This window comes from Trachemys scripta, chromosome 2 (genome assembly GCF_013100865.1).
Source record: "Trachemys scripta elegans isolate TJP31775 chromosome 2, CAS_Tse_1.0, whole genome shotgun sequence".
NCBI lineage: Eukaryota > Metazoa > Chordata > Testudines > Emydidae > Trachemys > Trachemys scripta.
This window is the reverse complement of record NC_048299.1, coordinates 126,348,049-126,361,957: the sequence shown is the minus strand read 5'-3', so window position 1 is coordinate 126,361,957 and position 13,909 is coordinate 126,348,049.

Genomic DNA, 13,909 nt, shown 5'->3' with positions numbered 1-13,909 from the left:
TATTCAGCATTTTAAAAAAACACACTGAAACACACAACATAGGCCTCTTCTCTAAGGACACAGTCTTGTAATCCCTTACTCTTGTTAGAGGACTTATTCCTTCACCCTCCCACTTCCCTGGTCCTTCTTGTGTAAACAGAGAGTAACAATACCCAAAATCCGAAGGTGCAAACAATTCGATGTTTATTGGGGTGAACTTCCAGCAAGCTTAAATCCGAGTTCCCGTTCCTTATTTTCGAATCTCAACTTACTTCCTGTTTGCCCCTAATTTATACAGTAATATTCTCAGCTGTACCTTAACCAATCATTTTACTGAAATTTACCTAACCAATCCTAACATATTTTAACATGATTAGCTAACCAATTATATCCCACCACCTTAATTAGTTTACACCCAGCAAAATTAATTATTGAGCAGACAGAAACAATCACAGAACCAGACAGAGACCATGCAAATAAACAATAGCAAAGTGGGAAATATAATAAAACAATAGAGAAGTGAGAATTTCACAACTACACCTATAAAGACATAAGAATTTCCCAGCTGTGTCTATTGATAAGTGAGTTCTTACCAGACAGAAAACTATCGAACTAAATTTCCTTTTACATCTTCTAGGCTCTTCCCTTTCTCTGGAGGTGATAGATCGGATCACCTCCCTAACAGCCCCAGATTGCCTTATTTCCATGTGACTAGTCTGGAATATGATGATGTGACCATTCACTTCCCAGCTTATGGCTGCCTCTGCTGCTTAGCCAAAGGCCTTAGCTTAAGAACAGGGCCTCAGACTGTCACAGTGAGAGAAGGTCCTTACACAGATTCTTTCTTTTATACCTCTATAGCTAGCTAAATGATAAACATATACCTAAATTCTTAAAGTATAGGCCTTTACAGACAGGCCTAAATATATACATCTCTACGCCGATATAACGTGACCCGATATAACACGAATTTGGATATAACGCGGTAAAGCAGTGCTCTTAGGGGGTGGGGCTGCACACTCCAGCAGATCAAAGCAAGTTCGACACAACGCAGTTTCTCCTATAACACAGTAAGATTTTTTGGCTCCCGAGGACAGCGTTATATCGGGGTAGAGGTGTATATCCGAACAACACTGTGGTTCTGTTAAAGCCAATGGAATTACTTACCTGAGTAAGTTGACTTGCATTTTGGGGCAGTGACTGTTTTTGTACAGTGCCTAGCGCAATGGGGCCTCATTCTTCATTTGCCTTTAGGGACTATTATAAAACATGGCTAATACTAATAATACTTGCATGCTGGCAGGATTCAGCCCTAAAAAATTGCTGATATGCTAATGGTCCAGTCAACAGTTGGCACTGTCCTGCACCAATACATTTTCCTCAATTATTTGGTAGTATGTGGGTACTGGCTTTGGAATTCACTGGGTCTAGCAATAGGAGATGACACTACATGCTTCCAGTGATATATTACTTCTTATTACAGTGACCATCAAACTTAATGTTAAAAACTAGGCACATTAATGTTAAAAGCTAGGCACACTCCTAATGCTGGTTGTCAGTATATATAGACAAGCTTTGCAGCATCCATTAGATATTCTAGACAGATGTAGGTGTGAACAGCAGAAAATTACTCAGATCGTTTTAGTGATTTTCAAGATGGTGAGAATTAATATAAGCTTAGAGGGACTCGCTCTGTATAGACATAGAAACTGTTGGATATCCATGTTTGCACACATAGCACCACCTTGTCCAAAATAAAAAAATCTTAGCCAGGGGATGGATTGTGTGCTGCTGCAGGATCTATTTTAATTAAATAAATGCATTTTAACAGCCTTTAAGTGCAAAATAAACTATCCAGATGTTCAGCTGTTAACATGAAATGAATGTTAGACGTTTCCTGGAATAGAATTGTCAGCATGGTAATGTAACAATAAAAATGACTCCTGTGGTATATATTTGGTGTACCTCTCCACGGGTTCAATACATCTGAACCGTTATTTGATTCTTACTCAAAATGTTAAGCAATGAATCAACACTTGAACTAGTGACATTTATTGAGGTTGCTTGGCACAAGATACGGGAAGTTTTAAATAGATTCTCATCCTGTGAAGTATTCCCTGGTCATTTAAAATAAAACTCGCTGTTGTCTACTAATGCAAGTTAGGAAACTGACAATTGGGGGATTCCAAGAAGTTCTTCGTGGGGGACACAGATGTAGAAGCTGGGGAAACTACGTACAGCAATTTGTTTTAAATTGATGGGGTAAAGGAAATGGTACTTAACATTTTAATGTAGTACTTGTTTCAGTTCTGTTCTCTCTCAATGCAAAAGGTTTTATAATCAGCATAGTTGTAAGCTTCTCAAAGTCCTTTAACATGATGTATAGATTTGTAGCACTCTTTGTAACAAGCTAGTTTAAAAAAACTAAGCTCACGATGTTTTTGGAGACTTACTGGTGGTAGTAATTTATTATTACTACTTACATAGCACTATAAATGTGCATGGTGCTTCACAGTACGCATAAAGATGGATTTCCTGCTCTGAGGAGTTTACAGTGTAAAGCTCTGATCCTGCAAACATGTACACGTGTTTCACTTTATGGACATGACTTGTTCTACGAACTTCATTGGGACAAATCGCACGCATAACAGACAGCTTCCCCATTCTAGAATTCACAAACCTTAAGTGGTGGGATATTAATCCTAATAAAGATGGAGTAAAATTTTCACTATTTGTGAATACTTTGGGATGGTCTCTTAGCACAGGAGGTTGCCTTTGTCATTTACAGGCGGTGTCTTGTACAGGTTTTACTGTAATTGAGAGGGTGCAAGGAATCTACATTAATGAAAAAATATTTCCTCAAACCATTGGTACTCAGATGGGGTCATATAGTAAGTACCCTCAGAAAAACTTGGTAACTCCACATGGTCGCTGTGTGACTTTTTAACTATTCCTGCCCTCGGGTTGTAGTTGTGGATAATGGAGGCGGGAGGCAGGCTACCTACTCTGAAGATATGGGCGGGAAGGGGGCTGTAGTTCTGTGGATGGACTGAGGACTCCACAGAATTTTAGCTGCTCTGAGTTTTTTTTCTAGGCCCCCTGCTCCCTGGTAATGTGAGACTATATACCCACTGGCCATTCATTCCAACATCTGCATAAATGACAGCTTCTCTAGGGAAGCAGGATGGGGGTGGCACTGGGGCCCATGTTATTGCTATTTAGAACAACATTACCTTTGGATATCTGCCATCTCCAGAGGGCAGAAGGATCCTGAGCCCTAGCTGTAATGCGTTAAGGTGCAGAGGCCTCCATGGGTTTGGAAGGGACAGAAAGCATGAAGTGGGGATGTTGCTTCTTTTTTCTGTATCCTTGAAAACCCCTCAGGAATTTGTATCTCCTGGTTCGCCTCAGCCCACATCAATTGACAGTATCTGGAAAATGGTATTTTCCTCTACCTTTCTATAATATCCTGGAAAAAGCTTTGGGACTGGAAGGCTGGGAGAAGAGATAGAAAAGGATGTTTTGTACAAAGTGATCCACAAAATGAAAAAAATTGAGGATTGCTATTTAAGACTTGTTTGTTTCCCTTTCCTGCAAAGGGAGCTGAGGCAGGAACGGGTACAACGTTCTAAGCAGAGTATTTATTACTGCTTGGAGGTGGCAGAAGTCTTAAGATGTGATCATTTATGCAACCTGTACTGATCTCTCAACACCTGCTAAAGGCCAGGTTTGAAATGCAGACACCAAGCCTATTACAAAATACACGCTTGCAAGTGATCTGTTAAGTAGCCCTGTAATACAATCGCTGCTGCCCAGCTTGTGTGTGAGGTATTTTTAGCAAACTGAAGTCCGTATTATTCTACACTCACAGCATTAAAAAAAATGCTTTTGTAATCTCTGATTTTCAGGATTCTAAAAGTTGCTTTGCAGTTAGTGAATGATGAATATAATACCACAGTGCCTACTGACGATAGTGAGGACACCTGTGTTATCTTATAGTTCTCTCGTTATTGCGGGTGTATATGTGAGCAAAAATTCTGTAGCAAAATATTTTTACCCTTGCTTCTGGCTGATAATCAGGTGACTGTTTACAAAAGCAGGCAAAGTAACTTCATCCCAAGGCATTCTCAGTAAACTTAAACTACGTATGGTGTCAATGGGAGTCAATCTTCCAGAAACATTTGTTATGAAAGTTCAAAACCATTGATTCAATTCAAGTTAAATGCAAGTGTTTTCTGCACTTAGTGGCAGCTGCCAGAAGCTGGAATAACTAGTGGCTCGTGGTATTTCGAATGTGACAGGAACCCCAGGCCATGTTTGAAATCTTACAAGGCAATCTGTTCTTTTGAGAATCCTAGCCAGGTTCCTCCTCCACTGAGGGTAGACCGTACTTGGCTAACCAAACCATACTTTCTGGGATTTGCCCATTACAAGGCTAATAGAAATTAGAGCTAGAAAGATAATGCCTCAGGTTCAGGAAATAAATGTTCAGCCTTTCCTTGCCTCAGCTCCCCATCTGTAAAATGGGGATAATAGCACTTCCCTACCCCACAGGGGTGTAATGAGGCTAAATACATTAAAAAAGTATGAAATACTTTGAGGTTTAGTGATGAAAAGGGCTATATAAAAGCTAGGTATTATTACTGTAACGGAATTGAAATAAGTAGCCTGCTGTAGCATGACAGGAGATGATATGGATTAGATTAAAAATGCTATATTGTGAAGAGGCTGTTGCTACATGGATGGCAAAACCAAACCCTCCAATGCTAAGATGGGTTGAGGTACATGGAAACCGAATCTTTTAAGGAGGTGATCTACATGGTGAGGGTATACAGCCTTAGGATCCACTGGCATGATCAATGTACTCACCTGAGTAAAGTTAGTCTGATGGGCAGGCTTTTGCAGGATCAGGCCCAAAGACAGATGTGTTAGCTCCGTCTTTATTTAATTTATGGTTAAACCCTGCTTAATTATTTTAAAGAAAAAGATTTTAGTCTTTACTCTTAAAGGACATTTAGGGCTTGTCTACACTGGCAATGTTAAAGTGCTGCCATGGCCTGTCCCAGCACTCTAAAAAACCCACCTCCACGAGGGGAGTAGCTCCCAGCGCTGGGGCACTGTCTACACTGGCACGTTACAGTGCTGCAACTTGCAGCGCTCAGGGGGGTGTTTTTTCACACCTCTCAGCAAGAACGTTGCAGTGCTGTCATGTGCCAGTGTAGACAAGCCTTATTTAACCTTAGTTTTTTCTGTAATTTAAAAATTACTTATAACTCTTGCTCTCTAATAATGCTTAGTGCTTTCCTCCGTTTTGTACAATTAAATCTCAAGCCTTTTAAAAAAATAACTTTTAACCCTTATCTATTTCCATTGCGGACACAAAGCGGCAGGCCAGGGAAACAAGTTATTGCTGAGGTAGTTTTGGTGCTGAACTCAGCAGAATGCAAGTGACATCACAAGGGCAAAGTGCTAGGAGAGTCTAGAGCCAGTGGACGTGGTAGGCTTTCAACCTCTGCCCCCAACAGGCCCCTGGAGATGGAGGTTGCATTGGATGCAACTGCCCTAGAGCTAGTGGAAGGAAGGGAATGAGAGTAGGCCCTAGTCCCTTATGATCGCCACTGCTTCTGCCTGGTGCTGGGGTAGTGGAGGCCTGTGAGGGACTTGGGAACTCTACCTCTGGAAGGCCCATGAAGGCAGTGGCCAGTAGCGTGGGCCACATGCTACTGGAATACAGCATAATCAGCCCTTTTTTAAGCAAAGTATTTATTCCCCTCTGCAGTGAGATGGGGTAACAGCTTAGTTTGGGCCAGTTTTAATTTAAAATAATAATAAAAAAAAAAAGGTAAGTGAATCTGCACCAGTCGAACTTGGTGCTGCTCAGGAAAAGTGATTTTCGTTAGAAAATTATATTGCAGACAAAATGGCCAGTTACAGTCCTATAAAGTGCTGAGCCCTTCCCAGAGCCCTCAACTCCCATTGACTTGAATGGGAGGTGCCCGGCAGGATTTGGGCTCCATGCATAATTCAGTGATTTGTAAGTGTGCATGACTGTGAATCTTTTCCGGGGCAAGGAGAGGGGAGAAATGTTTACATGAAAGGTTTAACATTTTACAAGCTTCCGGTTATCTACAGGGCTCAGCCCAGGAAAACATATGTTGGTCATGTGTGCTACAATAGGCAGAACCAGACATCTATTTTATAGGCTGTGGAATCAAGACATAATTCAACTAAAACTGAGCCCTAAGATTATATCTGACATTCTAATCCAGCCACCAACTGAGAAAACGAGTAGTCAGTTTTAGAATCTGAGATCTGATATTTTATTCATCTCATGGAGATGGAGCAATGTGGGCTCAGACTTCAGCGAATACATTTACTAGATGAACACCTTTAATGTCCTTTACATTATAGTTTCTCAGTGTTAAATATTTAAATCTGAGCAGTTTATTTTAAAAAATAGTTTAATTAGAAGCTGACTCTATGCTCGATTCCTACTCTTATGAAAAACTGTAACAAATAGCACAAGTGAGAGTTTTTTTCCCATATAGTCTGATTTATCAACCAGAACAGGATAAACATTAGCCTACTGCTGATGTGACAAATGTGACAGCTGGAGGGGTCTGGAATGAATACAGAAACCTTAAATAAGCTTTTCAATTGAGCTCATTATGAGGACATTTGTTAAACACACAGCCTCTTCTTTTGCTGTGCCAAGCAGCTCTTAGCAGATACACATTGGAAACCTATACTTTATAGCACAAGAGCTCTATTTTGCATGCTAATTGCTGGTTCACCATTAGCCAATTGTTTCTAAGTTAAATATTGATGGGAAGTATAGAGCGTGATCTGACTATTTATCATGGTTTAGAATAATCCTCTCTCCTGAGTTCATATATTTACTTTAATAGACGTTAGTGTATTAATATACACTTTTCTGGATGTTATGGTATGCAGTATGAATGACTGATTTTAATGTCAAGTATCAGAGGGGTAGCCATGTTAGTCTGGATCTGTAAAAATCAACAAAGAGTCCTGTGGCACCTTTAAGACTAACATGTATTGGAGCATAAGCTTTTGTGGGTGAATACCCACTTCGTCTGACGCATGCATCTGACGAAGTGGGCATTCACCCACGAAAGCTTATGCTCCAATACATCTGTTAGTCGTAAAGGTGCCACAGGACTCTCTGTTGATTTTGATGGTCAATCTTTTTATAACTGGTGTGATTTTATCCAGTGGAGGCAGGCGACAAAGTGCAGAACATTCCATCAGTCTTTTTGTGCAGGAATTCTATATCAATAGAACTTAAGCAGAGTCTTCCTGGATTCTCTGCCAGAAGTCAGCCTGCAAATCTTTTAGTGTAAGGAAATTTTACAGCATCTCTACCGTAGATGGCCCAGATTCTACCAACAGAGTCTGCACATCCATGGAGTGCTGTTGAATTCAGTGGCACTCCTCACGAGTAGTATAAAGGTAATTGCAGACTTTGGTTGCAGGATGGCTGGATCAGTTATATGAGTTAAAGTGGTAATCTCCAGAAACATGCATCCTCAGCAACTGTAAGATATCAACTGGAAAAATAGTAAAACAGGAGACTTAAGAGCCAGATCCTGGACTGCATCTGAGTGCTAATCCCTAGCATTATGTGCAACATCAAAAATGCTATTACAATAGACACTTATTGGCATCAACACCTTGTAAGATCAACCGCTGCTTATGAGCAGCATTTCCCCTGGGACCACTTTCTCTACTGTGAATTGTCAACACTCTCCATAACACCAATAGCTGCTTAGGAGCAATGTAGCAAAAGGGCTATGTTGCTACTAATGAGCAACTACTGTATTCTGATCTGATACCATTGTTACATTCCCCTTGCTCTGGTGTAAACAACTACACAGGAGTAGGTCAACAATACGCCAGGCCTGGAAGGCTCAATTGTTCTGCACACCGAGGTTAGTGGGTAGCTTCTCCATTTCTCAAGACAGTGACTGGGGGTCAGGTCTCATTTACAATGCAATATCAGTTTAGTGTGCTAATCCTGTATGTACTTAAGGGTTGTTTCTCAGTAATTTCTCTTGTTTCCAGCCAAGTTAAGTTTTGCTTTTCTACTTCAGTGTATTGGTTTATTTCCCATCTCTCACATTAATCTCCATATATGTAGTAATAAACAAACTGGGACAGGAAGGAATTGAGTCAAACTTGTCTGCCTTTGAGTTGTGCTGCTTGGCATTAAAGGAGGGATCAGGCCTTTAGTCCTGGAAAATGTATACACTTTGGACCTGATCCTACAAGGAGATGTGCAGGCAGACACCTGCACTGCCCCACTGACTGGAAGGGAAGGGAGCTGGAATTCATGGGGGCTCAACAGAGGCACAGGGGATTCACCTATGAACCTCTCCTTGCTAGACTGGGGACTTAAAATGGTGGCAATAACTACCTAACTTGTTTTTACTTTTTATTGTAAAGATCCACCAAATGCTATTGTGTAAGGTGGTTTGTTGGCAAGCAGGAGTGGTCACTACTATGAAGTGGACAAATCCATGCATATGCAACTCACGCACCACCTGGGTGTGGTGCTCTGTCCCAGCTAGTGGCACCAAGATCACTTTGAGATTAATGAGTCTGCTCTAAAGCCTTAGCTAATGGCCACATGCAGTAGAGGCTCATGCATTTAGCTCCATAGGTCCCAGGTTTGATGTGCCCACAGACAACCAGGGTCTGTCGGCATTACAAGAAGGGGCTTGTCTGGGATTTCAACTGGGAAGTCTCTGAAGCTCAAGACACGCTTCCTCAGCTAGGGGAAGTATGTAACCCACACATCTCCTGGGTGTGGTGTTCTGCCCCATCTAGTGGCACTGAGACCACTTAGAGAGAATTAAATGAGTCTGTTCTACAGCCTTAGCTAAGAGCCACGTGGCTTTTAGCTCATGCAGTAGAGGCTCATGCATGAAGCTCCAGAGGTCCCAGGTTCGATCCCACCCACTGATAACCGGGGTCTGTTGGCGTTACACATACACACACTAAATGACTCGGTATTCACTACCAATAATAAATGCTGCTAAATGGAGAAAATGCTCTGATTTTCCAAAGATTAATAAAAAGGCATACAGACGCTCCCTGAGGTACGTAAATCCGACGTATGCAAATCCAAGTTTATGGAAAAAGTTCTGTAAGCTAGAAATAGAGTTTTTCGGTTTTTTGTGGGGGGGGGGGTTGTATTTTTTTGTTTGTTTTTGTGTAATGGTCAGAGATACGTTTCCGATTTACGCAAAATTTGAGTTATGCAAGGCGTACCGGAATGGAACGCCTTGCGTAAGTCGGGGAGCATCTGTATACAGTATTCATCAACTAGAACATTTCCACCATGATGACACACACACTTCTATCAATCCTGCATTAATTTACAGAAGTAATGATGCTGTTACTATTCTGCAATGGTTACTAAAAGTAATCTAAGTCTATATGCTACTGTTCCTGTTACCAAAAGACTGCAAAGCACTTGTCTGCTTTGCACAGAGATACTATTCAACTGCTTTTTAAAAAAAGACATCATTCTTAATGTAGCATTCTTTACAGCACTGAAAATCCAAATGCCCTTTGACTGACTGTTTGAAAGAATGAAAAGATTCAGACACAGTCCTTTACAAGCAAGCAATAGAGACCAACTCCCCCCAGGAGTTATTTTCCCTCCTTGAAACTCTGCTTTAATGCCTACATAAAACTTGATAGTGGCTAGGCTGCTAGTGTGCCAAGACCACTGCCTTTCATGCTGACCAATACTGTCACATTGTTTCCTTGTATGACCCTGTCTGGATCCATCTGTTCTCTCTTGTTTCATACTTAGATTTTAAGCTCCTGGGGTCAGGGACTGCCTTTTTGTTCTGTGTTTGTACATCGCCTATCACAATGGGAGCCTGGTCCATGACAAGGGCTCCTAGGTGCTACTGTAATACAAATAAATACTAATAAAATGCAGTTCTACCCAGAAAAATGATTTTATAAAGATGGTACCTTATTGTTCGTTGAGCCATTGCCTTGCACCTTTTATAGGCCACAGAGTGTATGGGAGCCAATAAATATGGAGCCCCAAATTGTCATTCGATAAATAGTTGCATTTGAAGGGACTAGCCAGTACTAAACTTGACAAGCAGTCGTGAACTTTTTATTACACTGTTTCTTTCTTTTTGCTGGTCAACCAACCATCTCTGCTTTCTTCTTCCTAGCCCAATGACTTCCCTTCTCCTCAGTCCTTACATATTTCTTTTTTAAACGAACAAGCAACTAATACATCCCTCAGGTGTAGCAGTAGCACAGGAGCATTTGAGATAGTATTAAAAAGCAGTGCAATGGGTAAACTGGTTGTATTAAACCCAGCATCAACCTGAGCCGTTATTTGTCACTCCAGGAGACCTGAACTTTACACCTTTGAGTGTAAGTTCAGCTGGGGGGACCTTCTCCTCCTACCTCACCTTTCCTGAAGAGATGTGCCAACATGGCTACTGCTTTCTCCAAGGATCTCACTGACCCAGGAAGCGAGGATTGCTATGTCCATCCAAGAGGTAATATTTCCAGTGGCCATCCTGACCTAGTGAGTAGAGCACAGACACAAGAGTTAGGAGACCTGGGTTGTCAGTCCATTTAGCAACGGGTTGCCTAATGGCTTTAATGAAGAAAATCATAGAATCATAGGGCTGGCAGGGACCTCAGGAGGTCATCTAGTCCAACCCCCTGCTCACAGCAGGACCTAATCCCCAACTAAATCATCCCAGCCAGGGCTTTGTCAAGCCTGATCTTAAAAACCTCTAAGGAAGAAGATTCCACCACCTCCGTAGGTAACCCATTCCAGTGCTTCACCACCCTCCTAGTGAAGAAGTTTTTCCTAATATCCAACCTAAACCTCTCCCACTGCAACTTGAGACCATTACACCTTGTTCTATCATCTGGTACCACTGAGAACAGTCTAGATCCATCCTCTTTGGAACCCCCTTTCAAGTAGTTGAAAGCAGCTATCAAATCCCCCCTCATTCTTCTCTTCTGCAGACTAAACAATCACAGTTCCTTCAGCCACTCCTAATAAGTCATGTGCTCCAACCCCTAATCATTTTTGTTGCCCTCCGCTGGACTCTTTCCAATTTTTCCACATCCTCCTTATAGCGTGGGGCCCAAAACTGGACATAGTACTCCAAATGAGGCCTCACCAATGCCGAATAGAGGGGAATGATCATGTCCCTCAATCTGCTGGCAATGCTCCTACTTATACAGCCAAAAATGCCATTAGCCTTCTTGGCTACAAGGGCATACTATTGACTCATATCCAGGTTCTCGTCCACTGTAACCCTTAGGTCCTTTTTTGCAGAACTGCTGCCTAGCCACTTGGTCCCTAGTCTGTAGCAGTGCATGGGATTCTTCCTCCCTAAGTGCAGGATTCTGCACTTGTCCTTGTTGAACCTCATCAGATTTCTTTTGGCCCACTCTTCTAATTTGTCTAGGTCCCTCTGTATCCTGTCCCTACCCTCCAGCTTATCTACCACTCCTCCCAGTTTAGTGTCATCTGCAAACTTGCTGAGGGTGCAGTCCACGCAATCCTCCAGATCATTAATGAAGATACTGAACAAAACTGGCCCCAGGATCGACCCTTGAGGCACTCCGCTTGATACCGGCTGCCAACTAGACATGGAGCTGTTGATCACTACCCATTGAGCCTGACAATCTAGCCAGCTTTCTATCCACCTTATAGTCCATTCATCCACCCCATACTTCTTTAACTTGCTGGCAAGAATACTGTGGGAGACCATATCAAAAGCTTTGCTAAAATCAAGGAATAACACATCCACTGCTTTCGGCTCATACACAGAGCAAGTTATCTCATCATAGAAACGCAATTACTTTAGTCAGACATGACTTGCCCTAGGTGAATCCATGCTGACTGTTCCTGATCACTTTCCTCTCCTCAAAAAGCTCCAAAATTGATTCCTTGGGGACCTGCTCCATGATTTTTCCAGGGACTGAGGTGAGGCTGACTGGCCTGTAGTTCCCTGGATCCTTCTTCTTCCCCTTTTTAAAGATGGGCACTACATTAGCATTTTTCCAGTCATCTGGGACCTCCCCCGATCACCATGAGTTTTCAAAGATAATGGCCAATAGCTGTGCAATCACATCTGCCAACACCTTTAGCATCCTCGGATGCAGCGCATCCGGCCCCGTGGACTTGTGCTTGTCCAGCTTTTCTAAATAGTCCTGAACCACTTCTTTCTCCACAGAGGGCTGGTCACCTCCTCCCCGTACTGTGCTGCCCAGTGCAGTAGTCTGGGAGCTGACCTTGTTCATGAAGACAGAGGCGAAAAAAGCATTGAGTATATTTGCTTTTTCCACATCCTCTGTCACTAGGTTACCTCCCCCATTCAGTAAGGGGCCCACACTTTCCTTGACCTTCTTCTTGTTGCTAACATACCTATAGAAACCCTTCTTGTTACTCTTAACATCCCTTGCTAGCTGCAATTTGGCTTTCCTGATTTCACCCCTGCATGCCTGAGCAATATTTTTATGCTCCTCCCTGGTCATTTGTCCAATCTTCTACTTCTTGTAAGCTTCTTTTTTGAGTGTAAGATCAACAAGAATTTCACTGTTAAGCCAAGCTGGTTGCCTGACATATTTACTGTTCTTTCTACACATCAGGATGGTTTGTTCCTGCAATCTCAATAAGGATTCTTTAAAATACAGCCAGCTCTTCTGGACTCCTTTCCCCCTCATGTTATTCTCCTAGGGGATCCTGCCCTTCAGTTCCCTGAGGGAGTCAAAGTCTGCTTTTCTGAAGTCCAGGGTCCATATTCTGCTGCTCTCTTTTCTTTCTTGTGTCAGGTTCCTGAACTCAACCATCTCATGGTCACTGCCTCCCAGGTTCCCATTCACTTTTGCTTCCCCCACTAATTCTTCCCTGTTTGTGAGCAGCACATCGAGAAGAGCGCTGCCCCTAGTTTGTTCCTCCAACACTTGCACTAGGAAATTGTCCCCTACACTTTCCAAAAGCTTCCTGGATTCTGTGCACTGCTGTATTGCTCTTCCAGCAGATATTGGGGTGATTGAAGTCCCCCATGAGAACCCGGACCTGTGATCTAGTAACTTCTGTTAGTTGCCGGAAGAAAGCCTCGTCCACCTCATCCCACTGGTCTGGTGGTCTATAGCAGATTCCCACCACAACATCACCTTTGTTGCTCACACTTCTAAACTTAATCCAGAGACTCTCAGGTTTTTCTGCAGTTTCATACTGGAGCTCTGAGCAGTCATACTGCTGTCTTACGTACAATGCAACTCCCCCACCTTTTCTGCCCTGCCTGTGCTTCCTGAACAGTTTATATCCATCCATGACAGTACTCCAGTCATGTGAGTTATCCCACCAAGTCTCTGTTATTCCAATCACATCATAATTCTTTGACTGTGCCAGGACTTCCAGTTCTCCCTGCTTGTTTCTCAGGCTTCTTGCATTTGTGTATAGGCACTTAAGATAACTTGCTGATCTCAGTATGAGGTAGGAGTCCTCCCCTCTTGAGCTATTGTTTCCTTCCACCAAAGTGAATGTGATTATTGTAAACTATTTTAAATTTTGCTTGTGCAAATGGTGTGCCACAGATCTAGTTGGGGTCCCCTGCTAGCTACCCACCAGATGGCTGGGAGGGTAGTCCACCCTCTGGCTCCACAGGTGTTTTAAGCTTCCTGGAGCCTGAATGGAGTCCAGCCACTACTCCAATCTTTTGGTCCTTAGGCACACACTCAGGGCACAGACCCTTTGTGTGACACCCCTTCCTAAGAGCTGGAACCTGCTGTCCAGCTGCCTAGCCCTTCTAGCAGAGGGCTGACCTTTCAGACTCCCTATGCTCAAAAAACAACGTCCCCCAAAACTCCACCCCAAAGCTGAAAGCCTTCTGATTACTGT